We start from the raw sequence: 26,198 nt of genomic DNA on the forward strand, positions 1-26,198 counted from the left end.
CAACTTATCATTACAAGAGCTTGTTGATTTCTATCAATCTTGCTATTGAAAGCAATGATCTGCTACAGCTTGGCTGGCCATTGGCCATGTCTAGTGTATTGAACCGGAGCTTTCACTAAAAGCTTGGCTGGCTAGTAAGCCATGTCTAATTCCTGGACCGGAGTTTTAGACTAACATTGCATGATTCCTATAATTCTCATTAAGAATTTTGAATTCCTTATTTTTTTATAATTTTCAAAAAATACCAAAAAAAATTTAATAAAATCATAAAAACAAAAAATTTTGTGTTTCTTGTTTGAGTCTAGTGTCAATTTTTAAGTTTTGTGTCCTGCATGTTTCGTTTATTTCCTTGCATTTTTCGAATATATGAATTTTTTTCTTCATTAATCTTCAAGTTGTTCTTGATGATTTCCTTGCTCTGATCTTTAATGATTTCTTTGCTCTGATCTTTAATTTCTCTTGTTTTGTGTCTTTTGTTATTTTTCATATGCATTCTCAATTTGTTAGTGTCTCTAATATGAAAATTTTTAAGTTTGGTGTCTTGCATGCATTGTTTATTTGATCTTAGTTTTCCATAATTAGTTTCATTTTGTTGTTTTTCATTATTAAAAATTAAAAAAAATTTCAGAATTATGTCTTTTCAAGTCAATAATACAGAGAATTGAAGATTCAGAACATACAGCAGAGGAATCACGGAGAAAAAGCTGGGCGTCAAAATGCCTAGTGAGGAAAACTGGCGTTTAAATGCCAGCCAGGGTATCTGGATGGGCGTTAAACGCCTAAAAGGGTAGTATTTTGGGCGTTAAACGCCAGAATGGATACCATTCTGGGCGATTAACGCCAGGATGGCACAGGAGAGGATATTTTGTTTTCAATTCAAATCTTTTTCAAATTTTCATAATTCTTCAAAATCAAATCTTTTTCAAATCATATCTTTTCAATTATATCTTTTCAAAATCAAATCCTTTCCATTTTTTTTACTATTTTCGAAAATCCTTGCTAACAATAAGTGATTTGATTAAAAAAAAAATTTATTCCTTGTTAAGAAAGGTTCAATAATTGAATTTTAGAATCATATCTTTTAAATTTCTTGTTAGCCAAGATATTAATTTTAAAAATCAAATCTTTTTAATTGTTTGTCAATCATATCCTTTTAAAACCATATTTTCTCAATCATATCTTCTCAACCACATCTTTTTCAAAAAAATTGATTTTCAATCATATCTTTTTGATTTCTAATTTCAAAATCTTTTTCAAAATCACTTAACTACTTTCTCAATTTTAATTTTCAAAAATCATCAACCAAATTTTCAAAATTTCTTTTAATTTAAAAAAATTTTTCGAAAATTCTTCCCCCTTTCTCACATCCTTCTATTTAAGGGACTAACACTCCTCCTCAATGTGCAATTCGAACCCTCTCCCTCTTGATACGTTCGAATTCTCTTCTTTCTTCCTCCTCCTTCTATTCTTCTTTTCCTCTGACACCTCAAGGAATCTCTATACTGTGACATAGAGGATTCCATACTTTCATGTTCTCTTCTCTTTCATATGAGCAGGAACAAGGACAAAGGCATTCTTGTTGAAGCTGATCTTGAACCTGAAAGGACCTTGAAGAGAAAGCTAAGAGAAGCTAAAGCATAACTCTCTGGAGAGGACCTAACAGAAATTTTCAAACAAGAAGAAGCCATGGCAGCCGAAAACAACAACAATGCCAACAATGCAAGAAAGGTGCTTGGTGACTTTACTGCACCTACTCCCGACTTCTATGGGAGAAGCATCTCTATCCCTGCCATTGGAGCAAACAACTTTGAGCTTAAACCTCAATTAGTTTCTCTAATGCAATATAATTGCAAGTTTCATGGACTTCCATTGGAAGATCCTCATCAGTTCTTAGCTGAATTCTTGCAAATCTGTGACACTGTCAAGACCAATGGGGTTGATCCCGAGGTCTACAGGCTTATGCTTTTTCCCTTTGCTGTAAGAGACAGAGCTAGAATATGGTTGGATTCACAACCTAAGGAAAGCCTGAACTCTTGGGAAAAGCTGGTCAGTGCTTTTCTGGCCAAATTCTTTCCACCTCAAAAATTGAGTAAGATTAGAGTGGAAGTCCAGACCTTCAGACAGAAGGAAGGTGAATCCCTCTATGAAGCTTAGGAAAGATACAAGCAATTGATCAGAAGGTGTCCTTCTGATATGCTTTCACAATGGAGCATCATAGGTATCTTCTATGATGGTCTGTCTAAACTGTCTAAGATGTCATTGGACAGCTCTGCTGGAGGATCTCTTCATCTGAAAAATGCCTGTAGAAGCTCAGGAACTTATTGAAATGGTTACAAATAACCAATTCATATACACTTCTGAAAGGAATCCTGTGAATAATGGGACAAATCAGAAGAAAGGAGTTCTTGAGATTGATACTCTGAATGCCATATTGGCTCAGAACAAAATATTGACTCAGCAAGTCAATATGATTTCTCAGAGTCTGTCTGGCATGCAAGCAGCAACAGGCAGTACCAAAGAAGCTTCATCTGAAGAAGAAGCTTATGATCTTGAGAACCCAGCAATGGAAGAGGTGAATTACATGGGAGAACCCTATGGAAACACCTATAATCCTTCATGGAGAAATCATCCAAAGCTCTCATGGAAGGACCAACAAAGGCCTCAACAAGGCTTCAACAACAGTAAGGTGGAAGAAATAGGTTTAGCAATATCATGCCTTTTCCATCATCCTCTCAGCAACAGACAGAGAATTCTAAGCAGAGCCACTCTGACTTAGCAACTGTAGTCTCTGATCTAACTAAGACCACTCAAAGTTTCATGACTGACACAAGGTCCTCTATTAGAAGTTTAGAGGCACAAGTGGGTCAGCTGAGTAAGAAAGTTACTGAACTCCCTCCTAGTACTCTCCCACGCAATACAGAAGAGAATCCAAAGAGAGAATGCAAGGCCATAAATACGTCCCACATGGCCTAATGCACTAAGGAGGGAAAGGCAGTGATTTCCACTAAGGAAGACCTCAATGGACGTCCACTAACCTCCAAGGAGTTCCTTAATGAAGAACCATGGGAATCTGAGGCTCATACAGAGACCATAGAGGTTCCATCGAATTTACTTCTGCCATTCATGAGCTCTGATGAGTATTCTTCCTCTGAAGAGGATGAAGATGTTACTGAAGAGCAAGTTGCTAAGTACCTTGGAGCAATCATGAAGCTAAATGCAAAGTTATTTGGTAATGAGAGTTGAGAGGATGAACCCCCTTGCTCACCAAAGAACTGGATGAGTTGACTAGGCAGATATTACCTCAGAAGAGACAGGATCCTGGAATGTTCTCAATACCTTGTACCATAGGCACCATGACCTTTGAGAAGGCTCTGCGTGACCTAGGGTCAAGTATAAACCTCATGCCACTCTCTGTGATGGAGAATCTAGGGATCTTTGAGGTACAAGCTGCAAGAATCTCACTAGAGATGGCAGACAATTCAAGGAAACAGGCTTATCTACTTGTAGAGGATGTCTTGGTAAAGGTTGAAGGCCACTACATCCCTTTTGATTTCGTAATCCTAGACACTGGGAAGTGTATGGATGAATCCATCATCCTTGGCAGACCCTTCCTAGCCATAGCAAAAGCTGTGATTGATGTTGATAGAGGAGAATTGGTCCTTCACGTGAATGAGGACTCCCTTGTGTTTAAAGCTCAAGGATCTCCCTCTGTAACCATGGAGAGAAAGCATGAAAAGCTTCTCTCAATGCAGAGTCAAATAAAGCCCCCACATTCAAACTCTAAGTTTGGTGTTGGGAGGCCATCATCATGCTCTGAGTATCTGTGAGGCTCCATGAGAGCCCACTGTCAAGCTATTGACATTAAAGAAGCGCTTGTTGGGAGGCAACCCAATTTTATTCAATTATATCTATTTATTTTCCATTTTTGTTTTATTTTTTCTGTAGATGATCATGTGAAGTCACAAAAATAACTGAAAAAGCAAAAACAGAATGAAAAACAGTATTAAAAATAGCACACCCTGGAGGAGAAGCTTACTAGCGTTTAAATGCCAGTAAGGGTAGCAGAATGGGCGTTAAACGCCTAGTCTGGCACCATTCTAGGCGTTTAACGCTAGAAATGTGCACCAGACTGGCGTTTAACGCCAGAAATGGGCACAGAGCTGGCGTTTAACGCCAGAAAAGGGAGAAAACCTGGCGTTTAAACGCTAGAAAGGGGAGAAAGCTGGCGTTAAACGCCAGAAATGGGCAGCAACCTGGCATTTAACGCCAGGATTGGTAATCAAGGGGGCGTTTACACGCCACATGGTGCAGGGATGAGAAATGCTTGACACCTCAGGATCTGTAGACCCTATAGGATCCCCACCTACCTCATCTCTCTCTCTCTTCTTCACACCTTCCCATAACACCCTTCCCCAAATACCCTTCACCAATAACCTCAATACCTCTTCCCCAAAAAACCCATCTCCTATCAAATCCTACCCTCTTCTCCATACTCTCTTCACCAATCCACATCCATCCATCATGAAACCCCACCTACCTCCCCATTCAAATTCAAACCACTTTCCCTCCCAAACCCACCCATACATGGCCGAACCCTACCCCTCTCTCCACTCCTATATAAACCAATCTTCACTCCTTCATTTTCAAACATCATACACACTACTTCTCCCCCTTGGCCGAACCACTAAACCCCCTTTATCTCCTCTATTTTCTTGTTCGACTCTTTTCTTTCTTCTTTTGCTCAAGGACGAGCAAACCTTCTAAGTTTGGTGTGGTAAAAGTGTTGCTTTTTGTTTTTCCATAACCACTTATGGCACCTAAGGCCGGAGAAACCTTTAGAAAGAGGAAAGGGAAGGAAAAAGTTTCCACCTCCGAGTCATGGAAGATGGAGAGATTCATCTCAAAGGTCCATCAAGACCACTTCTATGAAGTTGTGGCCAAGAAGAAGGTGATCCACGAGGTCCCTTTCAAACTCAAAAAGGGTGAATATCCGGAGATCCGACATGAGATTTGAAGAAGAGTTTGGGAAATTCTCACTAACTCCATTCAACAAGTCGGGATCTTAATGGTTCAAGAGTTTTATGCCAATGCTTGGATCACCAAGAACCATGATCAAAGTGTGAACCTGGACCCAAAGAATTGGCTTACAATGGTCCGGGGGAAATGCTTAGATTTCAGTCCAGAAAATGTATGGTTGGCATTCAACTTGCCCATGATGCAAGGAGATGCACGACCCTACACTAGAAGGGTCAACTTTGATCAAAGGTTGGACCTAGTCCTTATAGACATTTGTGAAGAGGGCGCTCAATGGAAGAGAAATTCAAGAGGGAAGCCGGTTCAACTAAGAAGGCATGACCTCAAGCCCGTGGCTAGGGGATGGTTGGAGTTTATCCAATGCTCAATCATTCCCAGTAGTAACCGGTCTGAAGTTACTATAGACCGGGCTATCATGATCCATAGCATCATGATTAGAGAGGAAGTAGAAGTTCATGAGGTTATATCCCTAGAACTCTACAAGGTGGCGGACAAGTCCTCTACTTTGGCAAGGTTAACCTTCCCTCATCTCATTTGTCACCTCTGTAATTTAGCTGGAATTGATATAGAGGAAGACATCCTCATTGATGACGACAAGCCCATCACTAAGAAAAGGATGGAGCAAACAAGAGAGCCCACTCATGAACCTTGCCAAGAGCATTCCATCCTCTTCCATGAAATTAGAGAAGACCAAAGAGTCATGAGGGAGGAGCAACAAAGGCAAGGAAGAGACATTGAGGAGCTTAAGCACTCCATAAGATCTTCAAGAGGAAGAACAAGCCGCCATCACTAAGGTGGACCCATTCTTTAATTTCCTTGTTCTTATTTCTCTGTTTTTTGAAAATTATGCTTTATGTTTTATTTATGTTTGTGTCTTATTACATGATCACTAGTGTCTAAGTGTCTATGTCTTAAAGCTGTGAATGTCCTATGAATCCATCACCTCTCTTAAAAAGAAAAATGATCTAAAAACAAAAGAACAAGAACTACATGATTTCGAATTCATCCTTGAAACTAGTTTAATTATTTTGATGTGGTGACAATACTTTTTGTTTTCTGAATGAATGCTTGAACAGTGCATATTTTTTATATTATTTTTTATGAATGTTAAAATTGTTGGCTCTTGAAAGAATAAAGAAAAAGGAGAAATGTTATTGATAATTTGAAAATTCATAAAATTGATTCTTGAAGTAAGAAAAAGTAGTGAATACAAAATCTTGCGAAAAAAAAAAGAAAAATGGCAAAAAAAAATAAAAGAAAAAGAAAGAAAAAGAAAAAGCAAGCAGAAAAAGCCAGTAACCCTTTAAACCAAAAGGCAAGGGTAAAAAAGGATCTAAGGCTTTGAGCATTAATGGATAGGAGGGCACACAGGAATAAAATCCTGGCCTAAGCGGCTAAACCAAGCTGTCCCTAACCATGTGCTTGTGGCATGAAGGTGTCAAGTGAAAAGCTTGAGACTGAGCGGTTAAAGTCGTGGTCCAAAGCAAAAAGAGTGTGCTTAAGATCTCTGGACACCTCTAATTGGGGACTCTAGCAAAGCTGAGTCACAATCTGAAAAGGTTCACCCAGTTATGTGTCTGTGGCATTTATGTATCCGGTGGTAATACTAGAAAACAAAGTGCTTAGGGCCACGACCAAGACTCATAAAGTAGCTGTGTTCAAGAATCAACATACTGAACTAGGAGAATCAATAACACTGTCTAAACTCTGAGTTCCTATAGATACCAATAATTATGAACTTCAAAGGATAAAGTGAGATGCCAAAACTGTTCAGAGGCAAAAAGCTACTAGTCCCGCTCATCTAATTGGAGCTAAGTTTCATTGATATTTTGGAATTTATAGTATATTCTCTTCTTTTTATCCTATTTGATTTTCAGTTGCTTGGGGACAAGCAACAATTTAAGTTTGGTGTTTTGATGAGCGGATAATTTATACGCTTTTTGGCATTGTTTTTAGGTAGTTTTCAGTATGTTTTAATTACTTTTTAGTATATTTTTATTAGTTTTTATTCAAAATTCACAATTCTAGACTTTACTATGAGTTTGTGTGTTTTTCTATGATTTCAGGTATTTTCTGGCTGAAATTAAGGGACCTGAGCAAAAATCTGATTCAGAGGCTAAAAAATGACTGCAGATGCTGTTGGATTCTGACCTCCCTGCACTCGAAGTGGGTTTTCTGGAGCTACAGAAGCCCAATTGGCACGCTCTTAAATGCGTTGGAAAGTAGACATCCTGGGCTTTCCAGCAATATATAATAGTTTATACGTTGCCTGAGATTTGATGGCCGAAACCGGCATTCCAAATTAGCATAAAAATTCTGGCGTCAAAACGCCAGAACTGGCATAAAAGCTGGAGTTAAACGCCCAAATAGGCACCAAAGCTGGCGTTTAACTCCAAGAAAAGTCTCTACATGTGAAAGCTTCAATGCTCAGCCCAAGCACACACCAAATGGGCCCGGAAGTGGTTTTCTGCATCATTTACTCATTTCTGTAAACCCTAGGCTACTAGTTCTCTATAAATAGGACCTTTTGCTATTGTATTTTCATCTTATCTTGGATCAATCTTGGAATCTTTGATTAGTCCTTAGACCTTTATGGGGGCTGGCCATTCGGCCATGCCTGGACCTTCATTACTTTGGTATTTTCAACGGTGGAGTTTCTACACCCAATAGATTAAGGTGTGGAGCTCTACTGTTCTTCATGAATTAATGCAGAGTACTATTGTTTTTCTATTCAATTCATGCTTATTCTTATTCCAAGATATTCACTCGCACTTCAACCTGATGAATGTGATAATCTGTGACACTCATCATCATTTTCACATATGAACGCGTGCCTGACAACCACTTCCTTTCTATCTGCAATAGCTTGAGTGTGTATCTCTTAGCCTCCATTCTGAAAGATCGGAGTCTTTGTGGTATAAGCTAGAATTATTGGTGGCCATTCTTGAGATCCAGAAAGTCTAAACCTTGTCTGTGGTATTCCGAGTAGGATCTGGGAAGAGATGACTGTGACGAGCTTCAAACTCGCGAGTGTTGGGCGTAGTGACAGATGCAAAAGGATCAATGGATCCTATTCCAACATGATCGAGAACTGATAGATGATTAGCTGTGCGGTGACAGTGCATTTGGACCATTTTTACTGAGAGGACGGGAGGTAGCCATTGACAATGGTGATACCCAACATACAGCTTGCCATGGAAAGGAGTATGAATGATTGGATGAAGACAACAGAAAAGCAGAAGTTCAGGAGGAACAAAGCATCTTCATACGCTTATCTGAAATTCTCACCAATGAATTACATAAGTATCTCTATCTTATTTTATATTTTATTCATCTTTTAATTATCAATTCTCCATAACCATTTGAATCCGCCTGACTGAGATTTACAATATGACCATAGCTTGCTTCAAGCCGACAATCTCCGTGGGATCGACCCTTACTCATGTAAGGTTTATTACCTGGACGACCCAGTGCACTTGCTGGTTAGTTGTGCGGAGTTGTGAAAAAGAGTTGAGATTACAATTGTGCGTACCAAGTTGTTGGTGCCATTGAAGATCACAATTTCATTCACCAACGTCCTCTGGACAAAAGGGAGTTCCCCTTTGAGGAACCAAAGTAATCTGTGGCTCATACAGACACCATAGAGATTCCATTAAACTTCCTTCTGCCATTCATGAGCTCTGATGAGTATTCTTCCTCTGAAGAGGATGAAGATATTACTGAAGAGCAAGTTGCTAAGTACCTTGGAGCAATCATGAAGCTAAATGCCATGTTATTTGGTAATGAGACTTGGGAGGATGAACCTCCATTGCTCATAAATGAACTGAAAGATCCGGTTCAACTGAAATTACCTAAGAAGAGACAGGATCCTGGAAAGTTCTCAATACCTTGTACCATAGGCAACATGACCTTTGAGAAGGCTCTGTGTGAGCTTGGTTCAAGCATAAACCTCATGCCCCTCTCTGTAATGGAGAAACTAGGGATCTTTGAGGTGCAAGCTGCAAGAATCTCACTAGAGATGGCACACAATTCAAGGAAACTGCTTATGGAATTGTAGAGGATGTCTTGGTAAAGGTTGAAGGCCTTTACATCCCTGCTGACTTCATAATCCTAGACACTGGGAAGAGTAAGGATGAATCCATCATTCTTGGCAGACCCTTCCTAGCCACAGCAAAAGCTGTGATTGATATTGACAGAGGAGAGTTGGTCCTTCAAGTGAATGAGGATTGCCTTGTGTTTAAAGCTCAAGGATCTCCTTCTGTACACATGGAGGAGAAGCATGAAAAGCTTCTCTCAATGCAGAGTCAAATAGATCCCCCACATTTAAACTCTAAGTTTGGTGTTGGGAGGCCCCAACCATGCTCTGAATATCTGTGAAGCTCCATGAGAGCTCACTGTCAAGCTATTGACATTAAAAAAGCGCTTGTTGGGAGGCAACCCAATTTTATTTAATTATATCTATTTATTTTCCATTGTTATTTTATGTTTTTCTTAGGTTGAAGATCATGTGAAGTCACAAAAAACAACTGAAAAAGCAAAAACATAATGGAAAAACAGCATTAAAAATAGCACACCCTGGAGGATGATCTTACTGGCGTTTAAACGCCAGTAAGGTAGCAGAATGGGCGTTAAACGCCCAGTCTGGCACCATTCTGGGCGTTTAATACCAGAAAAGGGCACCAAACTGGCGTTTTACGCCAGAAAAGGGCAACAAGCTAGCGTTTAACGTCAGAAAGGGAAGAAAAGCTGGCGTTAAATGCCAGAAATGGGCAGCAACCTGGCGTTTAACGCCAGGATTGGCACTCCAAGGGGCGTTTAGACACTAACATGGTGCAGGGATGAGAAATCCTTGACACTTCAGGATCTGTAGACCCCACAGGATCCCCACCTACCACAACCTTCTCTCTCTCTCTCTCTCCTTCACACCTTTCCATAACACCCTTTTCCAAATACCCCTCACCAATCACCTCCATTTCTCTTCCTCATCACCTCTTCACCAATCACCTCCACCCACTCTTCCCCAAAAACCCCACCCACCTCACAATTCAAATTCAAATCCTTTCCCTCCCAAACCCAACCCCTAATACACGAACCCTACCCCTCTCCCTATTGCTATATAAACCCCTCATCCCTCCTTCATTTTTACACATCAGAAACACTTCTTTCCCCCCTTGGCCAAACCACTTACACCTATCCATCTCCTCCATTTTCTTCTTTTTCTACTCCCTTCATTCTTCTTTTGCTCGAGGACGAGCAAACCTTCTAAGTTTGGTGTGGGAAAAGCTAAAGCTTTTTGATTCCATAACCACTAATGGCACCTAAGGCCGGAGAAACCTCAAGAAAGAGGAAATGGAAGGCAATTGCTTCCACCTCTGAGTCATGAAAGATGGAGAGATTCATCTCAAAGGTACATCAAGATCACTTCTATGAAGTTGTGGCAAAGAAAAAGGTGATCCCCGAGGTCCCCTTTAAACTCAAAAAGAGTGAATAACCGGAGATCCGACATGACATTCGAAGAAGAGGTTGGGAAATTCGCACCAACCCCATTCAACAAGTCGGGATCTTAATGGTTCAAGAGTTCTATGCTAATGCATGGATCCCCAAAAACCATGATCAAAGTTTGAACCTGGACCCAAAGAATTGGCTTACAATGGTCTGGGGAAATACTTAGATTTCAGTCTGGAAAATGTAAGGTTGGCATTCAACTTGCAAATAATGCAAGGAGATGCACGCCCTACACTAGAAGGGTCAACTTTGATCAAAGGTTTGACCAAGTCCTCTTGGACATTTGTGTGGAAGGCGCTCAATGGAAGAGAGACACAAGATGCACGCCGGTTCAACTAAGAAGGCTTGACCTCAAGCCCGTGGCTAGGGGATGGTTGGAGTTCATCCAACGCTCAATCATTCCTACTAGCAACCGGTCTGAAGTTACTATAGACCAGGCTATCATGATCCATAGCATCATAAAGGGAGAGGAAGTAGAAGTTCATGAGGTCATAGCCCTAGAACTCTACAAGGTGGCAGACAAGTCCTCTACTTTGGCTAGGTTAGCCTTCCCTCATCTCATTTGTCACCTCTACAATTCAGCTGGAATTGACATAGAGGAAGATATCACTAAGAAAAGGATGGAGCAAGCAAGAGAGCCCACACATGGACCTCAACAAGAGCATAAGGAAATTCCTCATCATGAAATCCCTGAGATGCCTCAGGGATGCACCTTCCTCCACAAAACTATTGGGAGCAAATTAACACCTCCCTAGGAGAATTAAGTTCCAACATGGGACAACTAATGGTGGAGCACCAAGAGCATTCCATCGTCCTCCATGAAATCAGAGAAGACCAAAGAGTCATGAGGGAGGAGCAACAAAGGCAAGGCAGAGACATTGAGGAGCTCAAACACTCCATAAGATCTTCAAGAGGAAGAACAAGCCGCCATCACTAAGGTGGACCCGTTCTTTAATTTCCTTGTTCTTATTTTTTGTATTTTTCGAAAATTATGCTTTATGTTTTATTTATGTTTGTGTCTTATTACATGATAAATAGTGTCTAAGTGTCTATGCCTTAAAGCTTTCAATATCCTATGAATCCTTCACCTTTCTTAAATGAAAAATGCCTTAATTGCAAAAGAAAAGAGGTACATGAATTTCGAATTTTAAAATAGTTTAATTATTTTGATGTGGTGGCAACACTTTTTGTTTTCTGAATGAATGCTTGAACAGTGCATATTTTTTATAGTGAAGTTTATGAATGTTAAATTTGTTGACTCTTGAAAGAATAATGAAAAAGGAGAAATGTTATTGATAATCTGAAATATCATAAAATTGATTCTTGAAGCAAGAAAAAGCAGTGAATACAAAGCTTGCGAAAAAAAAAGAGAAAAATGTGGCAAAAAATAAAAGAAAAAGAAAGAAAAAGAAAAAGCAAGCAGAAAAAGCCAGTAACCTATTAAACCAAAAGGCAAGGGTAGAAAAAGGATCCAAGGCTTTGAGCATTAATGGATAGGAGGGCCCACAGGAATAAAATCCTGGCCTAAGCGGCTAAACAAAGCTGTCCCTAACCATGTGCTTGTGGCGTGAAGGTGTCAAGTGAAAAGCTTGAGACTGAGCGGTTAAAGTCGTGGTCCAAAGCAAAAAGAGTGTGCTTAAGAGCTCTGGACACCTCTAATTGGGAACTCTAGCAAAGCTGAGTCACAATCTGAAAAGGTTCACCCAGTTATGTGTCTGTGACATTTATGTATCCGGTGGTAATACTGGAAAACAAAATGCTTAGGGTCACGACCAAGACTCATAAAGTAACTGTGTTCAAGAATCAACATACTGAACTAGGAGAATCAATAGCACTATCTGAATTCTGAGTTCCTATAGATGCCAATCATTCTGAGCTTCATTGTGATGAGCGGATAATTTATACGCTTTTTGGCATTATTTTTGGGTAGTTTTTAGTCTGTTTTAGTTACTTTTTATTATATTTTTATTAGTTTTTAAATAAAATTCATATTTCTGGACTTTACTATGAGTTTGTATATTTTTCTATGATTTCTAGTATTTTCTGGCTGAAATTGAGGGACCTGAGCAAAAATCTGATTCAGAGGATGAAAAAGGACTGCAGATGCTGTTGGATTCTGACCTCCTTGCACTCGAAGTGGCTTTTCTGGAGCTACAGAAGCCTAATTGGCACGCTCTCAATTGCGTTGGAAAGTAGACATCTTGAGATTTCCAGCAATATATAATAGTCCATACTTTTCCCGAGATTTGATGGCCCAAACTGGTGTCAAAACACCGGTCAGAGACCCTTTTCTGGCGTTAAACGCCAGAACTGGCATAAAAGCTGGAGTTAAACACCCAAACTGGCACCAAAGCTGGCATTTAACTCTAAGAAAAGCCTATGCACGTGAAAGCTTCAATGCTCAGCCCAAGCACACACCAAGTGTGCCCGGAAGTGGATTTCTGTATCATTTACTTTATTTTTGTAAACCCTAGGTTACTAGTTCATTATAAATAGGACCTCTTGCTATTGTATTTTCATTTTTAGATCATTTTTGAGACTATCTTTGTATCATGTTTGATCTCTTGATCACATTTGGGGGCTGGCCATTCGGCCATGCCTGGACCTTCATTACTTATGTATTTTCAATGGTCGAGTTTCTACACCCCATAGATTAAGGTGTGGAGCTCTGCTGTTCTTCATGAATTAATGCAATTACTAATATTTTTCTATTCAATTCACGCCTACTTCTTCTCTAAGATATACGCTCGTTCTTCAACCTGATGAATGTGGTGATCCGTGACACTCATCATCATTCTCACTTATGAACGCGTGCCTGACAACCACCTCCATTCTATCTGCAATAGCTTGAGTGTGTATCCCTTAGCCTCCTGGTTCGCGATGCATGGTTGCCTCTCCTGACAACAGAGCCTTCCATTCCGTGAGATCAGAGTCTTCGTGGTATAAGCTAGAATCAATTGGCAGCATTCTTGAGATCCGGAAAGTCTAAACCTTGTCTGTGGTATTCCGAGTAGGATCTGGGATGGGATGACTGTGACGAGCTTCAAACTCACGAGTGTTAGGCGTAGTGACAGACGCAAAAGGATCAATGGATCCTATTCCAACATGAGTGAGAACCGATAGATGATTAGCCCTGCGGTGACAGCGTAGATGGACCATTTTCACTGAGAGGACGGATGGTAGCCATTGACAACGGTGATCCCCATCATACAGCTTGCCATGGAAGGGAGTATGAATGATTGGATGAAGGCAGTAGGAAAATAGAGGTTCAGAGGCAACAAGCATCTGCATACGCTTATCTGAAATCCCACCAATGAATTACATAAGTATCTCTATCTTATTTTCTATTTTAATTATATTTTAATTATCAAACTCATGAACATTTGAATCCGTCTGACTGAGATTTACAAGGATGACCATAGCTTGCTTCAAGCCGACAATCTCCGTGGGATCGACCCTTACTCACGTAAGGTATTACTTGGACGACCCAGTGCACTTGCTGGTTAGCTGTACAGAGTTGTGTGAAAAGTGTGCGATCACGATTTCGTGTACCACCAGCACAGGGAGCCATGACGGTCCCGATGGTGGAGATGCTGCTACCAGCCCTCCTTTGTTCCTGACTGATGGCACTGAGGACGGGACAAAGCTTTAAGTGTAGGGAGGTCGGTCAGTACCTGACTTTCGGAGGTAATTTCTCTTCCTTAGCACCAATAAAATAGGATATTTATTTAGTTTTTCTTTTGTTAGGATAAGATAGATTGCATAGAAATAGATAGTTGCATGCATGTTCTATTTTGAAAAATTAATAAGTTTCTTTTTAAGATCCTATTTTTGAAAATTTTCACTAATTTAAACCAAAATTTTTGTGTTAAATTTGTTAGAAGTTGTATTTGGAACATAGTTTAAAAAGCTAAGAACACACAACCTGTGAGATTTGAGCCTAATTACATGGTTACATTATTTAACCATAAATATTATTCTTGTGTGTTTACTTCTCTATGATTGTAATCTTTATTTTGTTCCATCCTATATGTCCAATATTTAATGTGTTATATGCATGCGTATGATTGAGGCCATTAATTGTTTTATCTCACTTATCCCAAAATAGCCTACCCTTCCATTTACCTCTCTTAGCCACTTTGAGCCTTTTAAATCCCATTTGTTCTATATTTTACCACATTACTAGACTTAAGCGGAAAAACAATTAAATATTCCAATTGAATCTTTGGTTAGCTTAAGATAGAGATTTTGTGTCAATTGAGTATGGGAAGATTGTGGGAACATGGGTTAATAAGGGAATGTGTCATGATAAAATAATGGGAATTTGGGTACCTACTCATGTGAAACTAGAAAAATTGAAAATCTATGTGCATTGATAATGTTATGTTTATTTTTATGCTAAAAAAAATCCAAATTCAAGTAATTAAGTAATTAAATAAGGGGACAAAATTACCCCAATGCTAAGTTAAGTTAATGAAAAGATCAATGCATATGTGATAGATATTAAAAGAAAAGTTGATGCATGAGTATGTAATGCAAAAGTGAGAATTTTGGGTAGCTAGGCATGAATTTAAAATATATAGAATGTGTATATAGGTAAGAGCTTAGGTTAATCAAGGATTCAATTTATAGCTCACTTAGCCATATATATACCCTCACCTTTACCTTGGCCCCATTACAACCTTGAAAAGACCTCATGATGTTTGCATTAGTACATTAAATATTTGTTGATTGGTTAGGTGAAGAACAAGGTTTAGAAAGCATGATTAGAGAAGAGTAGAGTGATTACCCTATACACTAGAAAGACTAGAGTGCATATACACCACCAGTGAGGGTTCAATGCTTAATTCTATGTTCCCTGCTTTCATGAGCTGTCTTCTTACAAGTTTACTTGTCTTTACTGTATAATTTAAATTAGTGGAATTTGAGTTATTTTTGTCTTGAAGAACTTATTTATTTTAACCAAGTAGACAGAATCATATAGTTGCATTCATATACATAGGTTGCATTGCATTGCATGAGTCTTACTTTTCCCTACTTATCTATTTTATCTCCTTAAGCTAAGCATGAGGACATGCTAATATTTAAGTGTGGGGAGGTTGATAAACCACTATTTTATGGATTACATTGTGTTTAATTGAGTGGTTTCATCAAGTCTTCACCCACTTATTCATACCAATTGCATGATTTCATAATTCCTTCCTAATATTGTTTTATGGTTGAAAACTTGCTTCCTAGAGATCTTTAAATTGTATATTTTAATTCTCCTTTATACCATTCGATGCCGTGATCCGTGTGTTAAGTGTTTCATGCTTCACAGGGCAGGAATGGCTTAGAGAATGGAGAGGAAGCTTGCGAAAATGGGAGGAACACAAGAAACTAAGGAGATGACCAGCGAACACTGACGCGCGCGCATGGCTCACGTGAGCACGCGGAATAGAGAAAATCGCAGCAACGCGTGCGCGTGCCTGACGCATACGCGCGGATTGGAGTCTGCACGAATGACACGGACGCATGGACAATACGTACGCGTCACAAGGAAAATCGCTGAATGACGCGAACGCGTGACTGACGCGTGCGTGTGACCTGCGCGATCTGCAGAATTAACAGAAAATGCTGGGGGCGATTTTGGGTTGCGTTCTGACCCAGTTTTCGGCCAAGAAACACAAAATAAAGCCAGGGAACATGCATAGACTCAACACACATCTTAGAGATAATAGACATACAGTTTTAGATACATTAGGATAGTTTTTAGGCTTTTAGATCAGAATTTAGATAGGATTACTTTCCCTCTAGGTTCACTTTACATTCATTGCTTTTGCTTTCAGATATTGAAGAGTCATTACCTCCGTTGCAGATATTATTCTAGTTTGTTTACTTTGTCCTTTATTCTTCCATATATTTATTTATTTTATTTAGAATTCTAATTGGATTATTTTCATGGATTATTGATAAAGAGGATTACTTTTACTTTTAATTAATTTTCAATCTCTATTTTATTTTATTTAATTTATTATGTCACCTTCTTATATTTTTCTGAGTATTATTGATGACAAGTCATCTTATGCTAGCTTTTCAAGCATTTTTCACTTGTTTCATTAGGTTTTATGCACTTTCTTGCATTATAAGTAAGTGTTTGGAGTGGATTTGCATGGTTTTGTTGAATCAATCAACCATCCTTTATTTGACACTAAATCATGAGGTTTAAGCTAAAATTAATTGGTTTTTGAATGAATTATAAACCTTGTGAACTGGGTGATACTTTGATTGGTTGTTTTGATTACTTGTAGGTGAAGAAAAGAGAGAAACAAGAAAAGCGTGGCCTAAGGAAGAAGAAAAGCGTGGCACATCAAGAAACCAAGGAGCAGCGCTCTCTTGGTGAGCACAGTGCTCTCTTATTGAGCAATTATTCTCTGTTGGATCAAGGAAGGAATTGAGATCTATACTTATTTTCTAGTCTCATTCAACCCCTGAGATCTTCAACCTCTCTTTTAGGTTTTACAATTGAGTTGAATCTGTATTGCTTCTTCAAGTAACTCTTCTTTTCTGTTTGAGATCTGCTGCATTTTAATTCATCTTTTACTTCTCTGTTGATTGCTATTTATATTCTCTTGTTTAATTTCTGAGATCCCAGCTCCTAAAGCGCTTTACTATTCAAGCAATTTACATTTCTAGCACTCTAAGCTCAGCTATTTACATTTCTTACAATCTAAGCTTTTATCATTTACATTACTTGCACTTTAAGATTCAGCTCCTTTACTCCTTTTGTCCTTTAATTTATTGTCAATTCACCCTCTCCTTTTAAATGTCATGTAATTTAGCTTCAGTTGAATACAAATCACTCAAATCAAAACTTGTTTGCTTGACTAAATTAACCACCTAACTAAAATTGCTCAATCCTTCAATCCATGTGGGATCGACCTCACTCATGTGAGTTATTATTACTTGATGCAACCCGGTACACTTGACGGTGAGTTTTGTGTTGGATCATTTTTCACACATCAAGTTTTTGGCGCCGTTGCCAGGGATTGATTAGATTGACAATGATTAAGTAAGTTGGTGGTCTAGATTAAGCACTTTTTCATTATTTTTGTTTATTTTCTTTATCTTTAGCTAACACACTAACTGTTTGAATTATTGCTTCAGCTAACCATAACCTCACTCTAGCAATAGAGTGCAATGTTCCTAGTTTTTCTGGTTTTGTGTGTTTCTTGTGTTTTGTTTGTATGTCAGAGACAAGAAGAGCTGTACCTTCTTTTGGTGAACAAGACGAAAGAACTCTCAGGAGAATAAGAAGAGAAGCAAGAGGGAAAAGTGTTGTTGGAGAGGAAAAATCTGAGGAAGAATACCACGAAATGGAATAGAAACCCTCCAATTCCAATCCACCAGAAGGAATGGCCAACAACAATCCACCTCAGAGAAGAGTTTTGGCTTCTTACACGTTTGCTAACCCAAGACATTGTGGGAGTAGCATCCTGACCCCAAATGTCAATGCAAACAATTTTGAACTAAAGCCACAGCTCATCACTTTGGTACAAAACAACTGCTCCTATGGAGGAGGGCCACTTGAAGATCCAAACCAGTACTTATCCACTTTTTTGAGGATTTATGATACTGTCAAAACTAATGGTGTGCATCTTGACATTTACAAGCTGTTGCTATTTCCATTCTCCCTCAGAGATAAAGCTACTCAATGGTTGGAGACCTTTCCAAGAGAGAGCATCAACAATTGGGAAGATCTAGTGAGCAAATTCTTAGCCAAGTTCTATCCTCCCCAAAGAATCATCAGGCTCAAAACAGAGGTCCAAACATTCACTCAGACAGATGAAGAGTCATTATATGAGGCATGGGGGATGTACAAAGCTTTAATCAGGAAATGTCCACCAGATATGTTCAATGAATGGGATAAGCTTCAAAACTTCTATGAAGGACTAACTCTGAAGGCTCGAGAAGCACTAGATCACTCAGCAGGATGCTCCTTACAATTGATGAAGACTACAGAGGAAGCTCAGAATCTCATTGATATGGTGACAAACAATCAATATTTCTTTGATCATCAGAGACAACGCCAACCATCACAAAGGAAAGGGGTGCTAGAATTGGAAGGAGTGGACACAATCCTAGCTCAAAACATGATGATGCAACAGCAACTTCAGCAACAATTTGAACAAATGGCAAAGAGGATTGATAGCTTACAAGTTGCATCAGTGAATGTCACAAGCCAACCACCAACCACATGGGGCAGAATAAAGAGAACTAAGAAGATCAGCATCAAGAACAAATTCAATATATGCACAACCAAGGTTCTGGATCAAGTGAAGTTTATGGTGACACTTACAATCCATCTTGGAAGAACCACCCTAACCTTAGATGGGGAGATAACCACCATCAAAATCAGCAACCATGGCAAAGAAATTCAAATCAAAACAACTCAATAAATAACCAGCAGAACAATAACCAAAATCCATATAGAAAACCCCAAAATAATTATCCGAATTCTAACCATTATCCATCCAATAACCAAACCACCAACCTAAATAACTATCATCCACCCTCACCAGCTCATAACCAACCACAAATTCCATAAGACTCTCAGAGGATCTCCAACTTGGAGATGTTGATGGAGAAAATGATAAAACAGCAAGAACTTAGAAACAAGAACAATGAAGCTTCCATAAGAAATATAGAAAGGCAGATTGGACAGCTCTCCAAGCAAGCTGTAATTGAAAGGCCATCAAGCTCACTCCCAAGTGACACCATTCCAAATCCTAAAGAAAAGTGCAAAGTCATACAGCTAAAGAGTGGAAAGATCTTGGTGAAAGACGAAGAAGCAACCAAGAAGCCAAAGGAGAATGACAAGAAGCAAGCTGAGAAAGAGGATGCCAACAGCAAGCAAGAGTTGACAGCAGGCAAGCAGGCTGAAGAAAAGGATGACCAGCCACAAGATTTAAGGAAAGGGAAGCAAATAATGGAAGAACTAACTAAGGAAAAAAGGTAGGGAGTGAAGACTTTCACACCTCCCTTGCCATATCCCCAAAGGTTCAACAAGGAAACCAAGGATCAACACTTCCCCAAATTTCTTGAAGTCTTCAAGAAATTGGAGATTAATATTCCACTGGCTGAGGCATTAGAGCAGATGCCTCTATATGCAAAATTCTTGAAAGAGCTCATTAACAAGAAGAGAAGCTGGCATGAGAAGGAAACCATTATGCTCACTGAAGAATGCAGTGCATTAATCCAGAAAGGGCTTCTCCCAAAACTTGAGGACCCTGGAAGCTTTTTCCTACCTTGTACCATTGGCAACATAAGCATCAATAAAGCAATGTGTGACTTAGGAGCTAGCATCAATCTAATGCCCTCTTCTCTGATGAAAAGGCTATGCATAGAGGAGGTAAAGCCCATACAGATGTCATTAGAGCTAATGGACAAGTCTGTGGGGTTTCCCAAAGGTGTGATTGAAAACCTTTTGGTCAAAGTGGATAAGTTTATATTCCCTACAGACTTTGTAATTCTGGACCTAGATGAAGAAGAAGATAATTCCATCATACTAGGAAGACCATTCTTGGCTATAGCAAGGGCTATTATAGATGTGGAACAAGGGGCATTGACTTTGAGAGTGCACGACGAAAGCATCACTCTAAATGTCTTTCCGGAGACACAACACTCTAATGAAAAGAAAGACTGCATGGAGATCAACAAAGAAAATTTGCAGTGGAAGGAAGAAACCAACAAGACAATCATTAATTCCCTTCCAAAGCAAGAAATAAGCAACAAAACAGGACAGAAGGAAAATGAAATTATGCAGAGTAATGAGGGAAAGCAAGAAGAAAATGAGATGCAGCCCACTGTCAAAGGAGAAGGATCACCAAAAAGGAGAAAAAGGGCAAGAAAAAAACTCAAAAAGGGTGGAAGAACAAAAAGATCCCAACTGAGGGATTTTCAAAGGGAGATAAAGTACAGTTAATCTACCAACAGTTGGGGATAAACCAACAAGCCGATGATTACTACACTGTCAGCAGGATACTCTCATTGGACCATGCAGAAATTGAACATCAAGGCACTGGAAGGAAGCTCACAGTGAGGGGAGACAAGCTGAGACACTACAGTCATCAACCACCCTAATAAAGGCCCAATGTCAAGCTAATGACAATAAAAGGGCACTCCATGGGAGGTAACCCATGATTTAAGATTCTTGCCTTGTTTTAAATCCAATAATCAAAGATCCTTCTAGCATGATGAATTTGAGTATTCATGAATGTGTTTGATACCTGCACATATGATCTTTAAGCATATGCTAGACTTCTAAGTTTGGTGTGCCTGCAGGCACTCCAAGATAGCTTTTCTAGCTTCCTTAGACTATATGCTCATTCATTTTGATGGAAAAAATAGCCAAACATTAAGTTTGGTGTCTGCATACACATTGCATTGCAGATAAATCAATTTTGTTCATAAAATCAAATTTATGAATAGATGGATCATAAATTGTTTCATTTTAGGAATTTATGGTAGAAAATAAAATATTTCTTATAATGAAGGTACCAATTGTGATGGATTACTTGCATTTTACATTGATCCCTTAGCAAGGGACAAGTTTGATGTTCACCAAATCTTGATTCACTATCTAAGGAGTACAATTGTTTCTTTATGAATAAGGAACATGTTGAATTGTTTAAAAGCTTATCACCACACCACCGTGCCACTTTTGAATCCTAAGGCTCACTATTTTGTTGATTTAATTGAATAGGAAAAAGAAGATTGAGAAGAGGACAAAAGAGGAAGGAAGGCACGGTTATGACAAGCCAAGGGAGGGTGATCACATGTGCTTAGAGAAGCGTGCCCCTTGGAAAATAAAATCTGCATGTATGCACCCTTGGAGACCGAACCTCATGCATCCAATGGGGAAGGAATCCTTGTCAACCTTCAACTATGCATGCAAACTATTCATCTCATGAGTTTCCCATAATGTTTAGCTCAATCCTCACCCTTCATGTTCTTAACCGAATTGCTTCCTTCAAGTGTATTTTTGTTCAAAACCTTGATGCCTTGTCTATAAATAGTTTGCAACACTTCATGAGCTACACATTCATACAAGCTTTCCTCACATCTGTAAGCCTTTGTTTAACCTTTCACTTATCCAAAAAACACATTCAGTACCCCTCTTCCCTAAACAGCACATCATTTGCCCTTCTTTTCACAACAAAACCGAACCTCACGCCAACCAAAGTTCACCCTTGCTTCTTCCCTCTTTCTAAACTCATGGCCACATCAAGTTCTAGTAGAAGAAAAGGAAAGGCACCAATAGTGGCCGAACCCCCAACCTATGATACAAAGAAATTTAAATCTCAGTTTCATGAAGCAAGATATCATAGGCTCATGAAATCAAAGCATGTCATTTCTGAGATGGGCTTCAGACTGAGGGAGGGGGAGTATCCCATCATGAGGCAAATTACTAAGGAAAGGAGGTGGGAGCTTCTATGCCATCCTCTCACTGACATTAGTGCAGTTATGATAAGGGAATTTTACGCTAATGCTGTGAAAGAGAGCAAGGACAGCTCCCCTTATAAAAGTTATGTCAGAGGTGTTGAGGTGGATTTTAGTCCATCATCAATTACAAGGGTCCTACAGTTGAGAACCATAACCTATGGAGAGCTTAGCTTTGAGGATAGACTGCAAGGAGAGAATGACCCTGATGAGATATTACGGGGGATATGTTTGGAAGGCACAGTCTGGGAAAGAGATTCAAAGGGAGTCCCAAGCCACCTGAAAAGAATAGATCTCACTCCTGAGGCCAAGGGGTGGTATGAGATAGTAAGGAGATCTATACTCCCTACTGGAGACACCTCAGCGGTCATAGTCAAGCGAGTACTCTTGACATACTGCATCCTACATGGAGGAAAAATCAACCTCTCACAACTCATAGCCGACAGTATTCAGGAGATGGCTGAAAGCACAAACAAATCGAGTAGGCTTGGTCATCCAAGCACCATTCTAAGGCTATGCAACAGGGCTGGGGTACTCTTTGAAGACTAGGACACAGAGAAAATAAAAGGAGGAAAGGGAATCACAAAGAGAAGCATGGAAGGCATTATTGAAGATAATGATCAAGAAGAAAGACCCCAAAGAAGAAGAAGACTACAAGTGGAGGAAGAGCAAGCTCCTGGTGCCATAGACATGAGCCAATTGCAAAGAGCTCTTTAGGAAATATCTCAACAAAACATGAGAGCACAAGAGCAGTATTTAAGGAAGCAAGAGCTATATTTGCAACAACAGGAACAGTACATGAAGGATAGAGAAGGAAGAGAAAACTGGCAGCGCCAAATGGAGGGGCAACAAGAGAACTAGCAGCAACAAATAATGGCTCAACAACAAGAATACCAAACAAAGGTTCTTGAAGGGCAAAGATAACAATCTACAAATTTTCAAGAGTCATATGACAGATTGTTCCTGAGTCAAGCCAAGTATGGGGACTACACTCACAATTTATATCAGTGGAAGAACATATACCATACCATTGGAGAGAATAGGCACGTAGATAGAATAGAGTATGATGAAGACACTCAAGCAAAGTTGGATTATCTGACCTATAGCATGCTAGCATTGGATCCACAAATCAAGCCATTTGAGCAATGTCAAGAGTTAGTGAACCGTCAGAGAGCAAGAACACAGAAGAATTCAGCACGTATGCAGCATAGATTATAGGAGGCTGGACTCTCAGGTCTGACAGACTCTATCTGGGATAGGAGGTGCCCTGGCGAAGAACCTCAAGACTACACTAAGAAGAGAAAAAGGAAGGGAGAATCGAGCAAGAGCAAGGGACATGACAATTAGAAGGTGGTGGAGTTTCTTTCATGTTTTATTTTTGAAAATTTAATAAGGAAGATGCATATCTGAGATATGAGATGCCTCCAAATGCCCTATATTTTGCAATTTTATATTCCGAGTAGTTTTCTTACAAGTGAATTGCATTATGTTTGTCATCCATCATTAGCTTGAATATTTTGTTTTATTTCCCTGCTGTTTGAATAAAAGGAAAAAATGTTTGATTTAGAAAAGTGATTGTCCAATGTTGTAGAAATTAGAATGAAAGTCAGTGGTGGTACTTGTTTGATTCAATTGTTAGCTCATAAAATAAAAGCTGCATAATGACATGTTCCTTGAGGTATGAACTAGCTTGCTGCTATAAAGTCTGCTATAAATGAAAATCCCTTGATAATGAATCAAAACAAAAAGAAAAAGAAAGAGAAAAGCCAAGAATTGGCAAAGAAACAAACAATAAGGCTAGACACCAATAGCTTGGACCCTAGGACATATGCCTGTGGTGTTTTTGTACTAGGATATGCTTGGACAAGTAGGTTCTGAGGAGTATTTTGAAACTTGGCCACTTAGATCAACTGATCTGGGATTGCCAACCAAAAGTTCACTATCAAGAGCAACCTAGCTACAAAACATTTAGCGATCCAAAGAGATGCTGGGCATCAATGTTCCTAGGAGGAAATTGTGAGCCATGTGTCTGTGGTGAAGAAATGTTGAACAAAAATTAAGCCAAAAGGCCACTGCAACATTTGCCACCAAGCCTTCAATGAGTAATAAGCTCTCTAAGCAAGATAAGGAAGGAAAATCTAGCAAGGGATCAAGCAAAAGTAAAGCATTGTAGCAGCAACCTTAGTGAACCTTTGAGGAAACATTTCTTATATAGCAGCAAGTAATAAATGAGCTACCATTGTCTGCATAAAACCCCATGAACCAAGTTCAACTATCTGCTAAATAAGGACATGCATACTTCTCTGTTTCATTTCATTTTCTCTTATGTTTAGTGCTTGCTTGGGGACAAGCAAAGTTTAAGTTTGATGTTGTGATGACAAGCCATCTTATGCTAGCTTTTCAAGCATTTTTCACTTGTTTCATTAGGTTTTATGTACTTTCTTGCATTATAAGTAAGTGGTTTGGAGTGGATTTGCATGATTTTGTTGAATCAATCAACCATCCTTTATTTGACACTAAATCATGAGGTTTAAAATAAAATTAATTAGTTTTTGAATGAATTATAAGCCTTGTGAACTGGGTGATACTTTGATTGGTTGTTTTGATTACTTGTAGGTGAAGAAAAGAAAGAAACAAGGAAAGCGTGGCCTAAGGAAGAAGAAAAGTGTGGCGCATCAAGAAACTAAGGAGCAGCGCTCTCTTGGTGAGCACAGTGCTCTCTTATTGAGCGCTACTCAAGGCCAAGAAAGCAAGGCAAGGAAGCTGCGCTCTCTCCCTTAACCGAGCACTACAATGAACCAAGGAAGCAAGGCAACAAGCATAGCACTCGGTTAACTCAGTTAACCTTTTCGGGTTCCTTTCCAAAGAAAAACAAAAGTGAAAAACTAAAGAGTGGAGGCCATAAGGTTCGAACCTTGCACTTGAGGGACAAGAGAAGCACTACTTGCAAAAGAAATCAGCCAAAATGGTTTGGCAAGGGTTCGAACTAGGGAGCTTCATGAAGAGCAAGGAAGGAGCACTACACTCCTTCACAAAGAAAATAGGCAACATGGCCTCACAAGGAGTCGAACCAGGGAGCTGGAGGAGCGCTACCCTTGGTTATTCTTCAAATTGAAGCCAAATGCTCCCACCAAGGCTCGAAAGTGAGCCTCATTCCACAACAAATAAGCACTCAGCTCTCCCAATTCACTGAGCGCTATGGAGTGTGACACGGCTAAGGCTCGAAGAAGGCAGCACCACCAAGGCTTGATGCGCACCAAATTGACACGGATAAGGTTTGGATGCTGCGCTCTTTATGACAACCGAGCACTACCCTGATGCTTGCTAACCGAGCCGTGCCCTGGGAGTGTGACCCATGGTCCAAATTCAACTAAATTCCAATTTAATTTAATTCTTCACCAAATTAAAAAGCCCACTCCAAATTCTAAAATCCAAAAATAGGTGTATAAATAGAAGTTAGTTTGATTTAGAGAAAAAATTTTTTTTCTCTTTTGACCTTTGAGACACTTTTACTTTTCATTTTTTTCATTTTGGAGTTTATTTTAGATTTTAGCTTTGGGTCTGGGAATTGGGATTGAGAATTGAATTCTCTTCCTCTTTGTTCTTATTTTTACACTCTTCATTTTTTGTTTTGAATCTTGGATTGAGAATTGAAGGAATTCTGTTTCATTCTTGATATGAGATCTCTCTTTGTTTACTTTCTGCATAATTTCAAGGAATTGTGATTTGGATCTAAGTTTTCTTTAGTGCTTTTATCTCTATTTCTTCTGCAATTATTCTCTGTTGGATTAAGGAAGGAATTGAGATCTAGACTTGTTTTTTAGTCTCATTCAACCCCTGAGATCTTCAGCTTCTCTTTTAGGTTTTACAATTGAGTTGAATCTGTATTGCTTCTTCAAGTAATTCTTCTTTTCTGTTTGAGATCTGCTGCATTTCAATTCATCTTTTACTTCTCTGTTGATTGCTATTTACATTCTCTTGTTTAATTTCTGAGATCCCAGCTCCTAAAGCCCTTTACTATTCAAGCAATTTACATTTCTTGCACTCTAAGCTCAGTTATTTACATTTCTTGCAATCTAAGCTTATGTCATTTACATTACTTGCACTTTAAGATTCAGTTCCTTTACTCCTTTTGTCCTTTGATTTACTGCAATTCACCCTCTCCTTTTAAATTTCAT

The 26,198-nt window shown here is 39.1% G+C and overlaps 1 non-coding gene across 1 annotated transcript; it reads right to left on the reverse strand.

Moving 5' to 3' along the window:
* Positions 1–2,091: 2,091 nt before the first annotated feature.
* Positions 2,092–2,198, reverse strand: LOC148571295 (small nucleolar RNA R71). The gene has a single exon (XR_015908836.1). It is a non-coding gene; the product is annotated as a small nucleolar RNA R71 (small nucleolar RNA).
* Between the last annotated feature and the right edge of the window lie 24,000 nt (positions 2,199–26,198).

The sequence above is a fragment of the Arachis ipaensis genome, chromosome B3 (genome assembly GCF_059453495.1).
Source record: "Arachis ipaensis isolate K30076 ecotype BB chromosome B3, ASM5945349v1, whole genome shotgun sequence".
In the NCBI taxonomy this organism is placed as follows: Eukaryota; Viridiplantae; Streptophyta; class Magnoliopsida; order Fabales; family Fabaceae; genus Arachis; species Arachis ipaensis.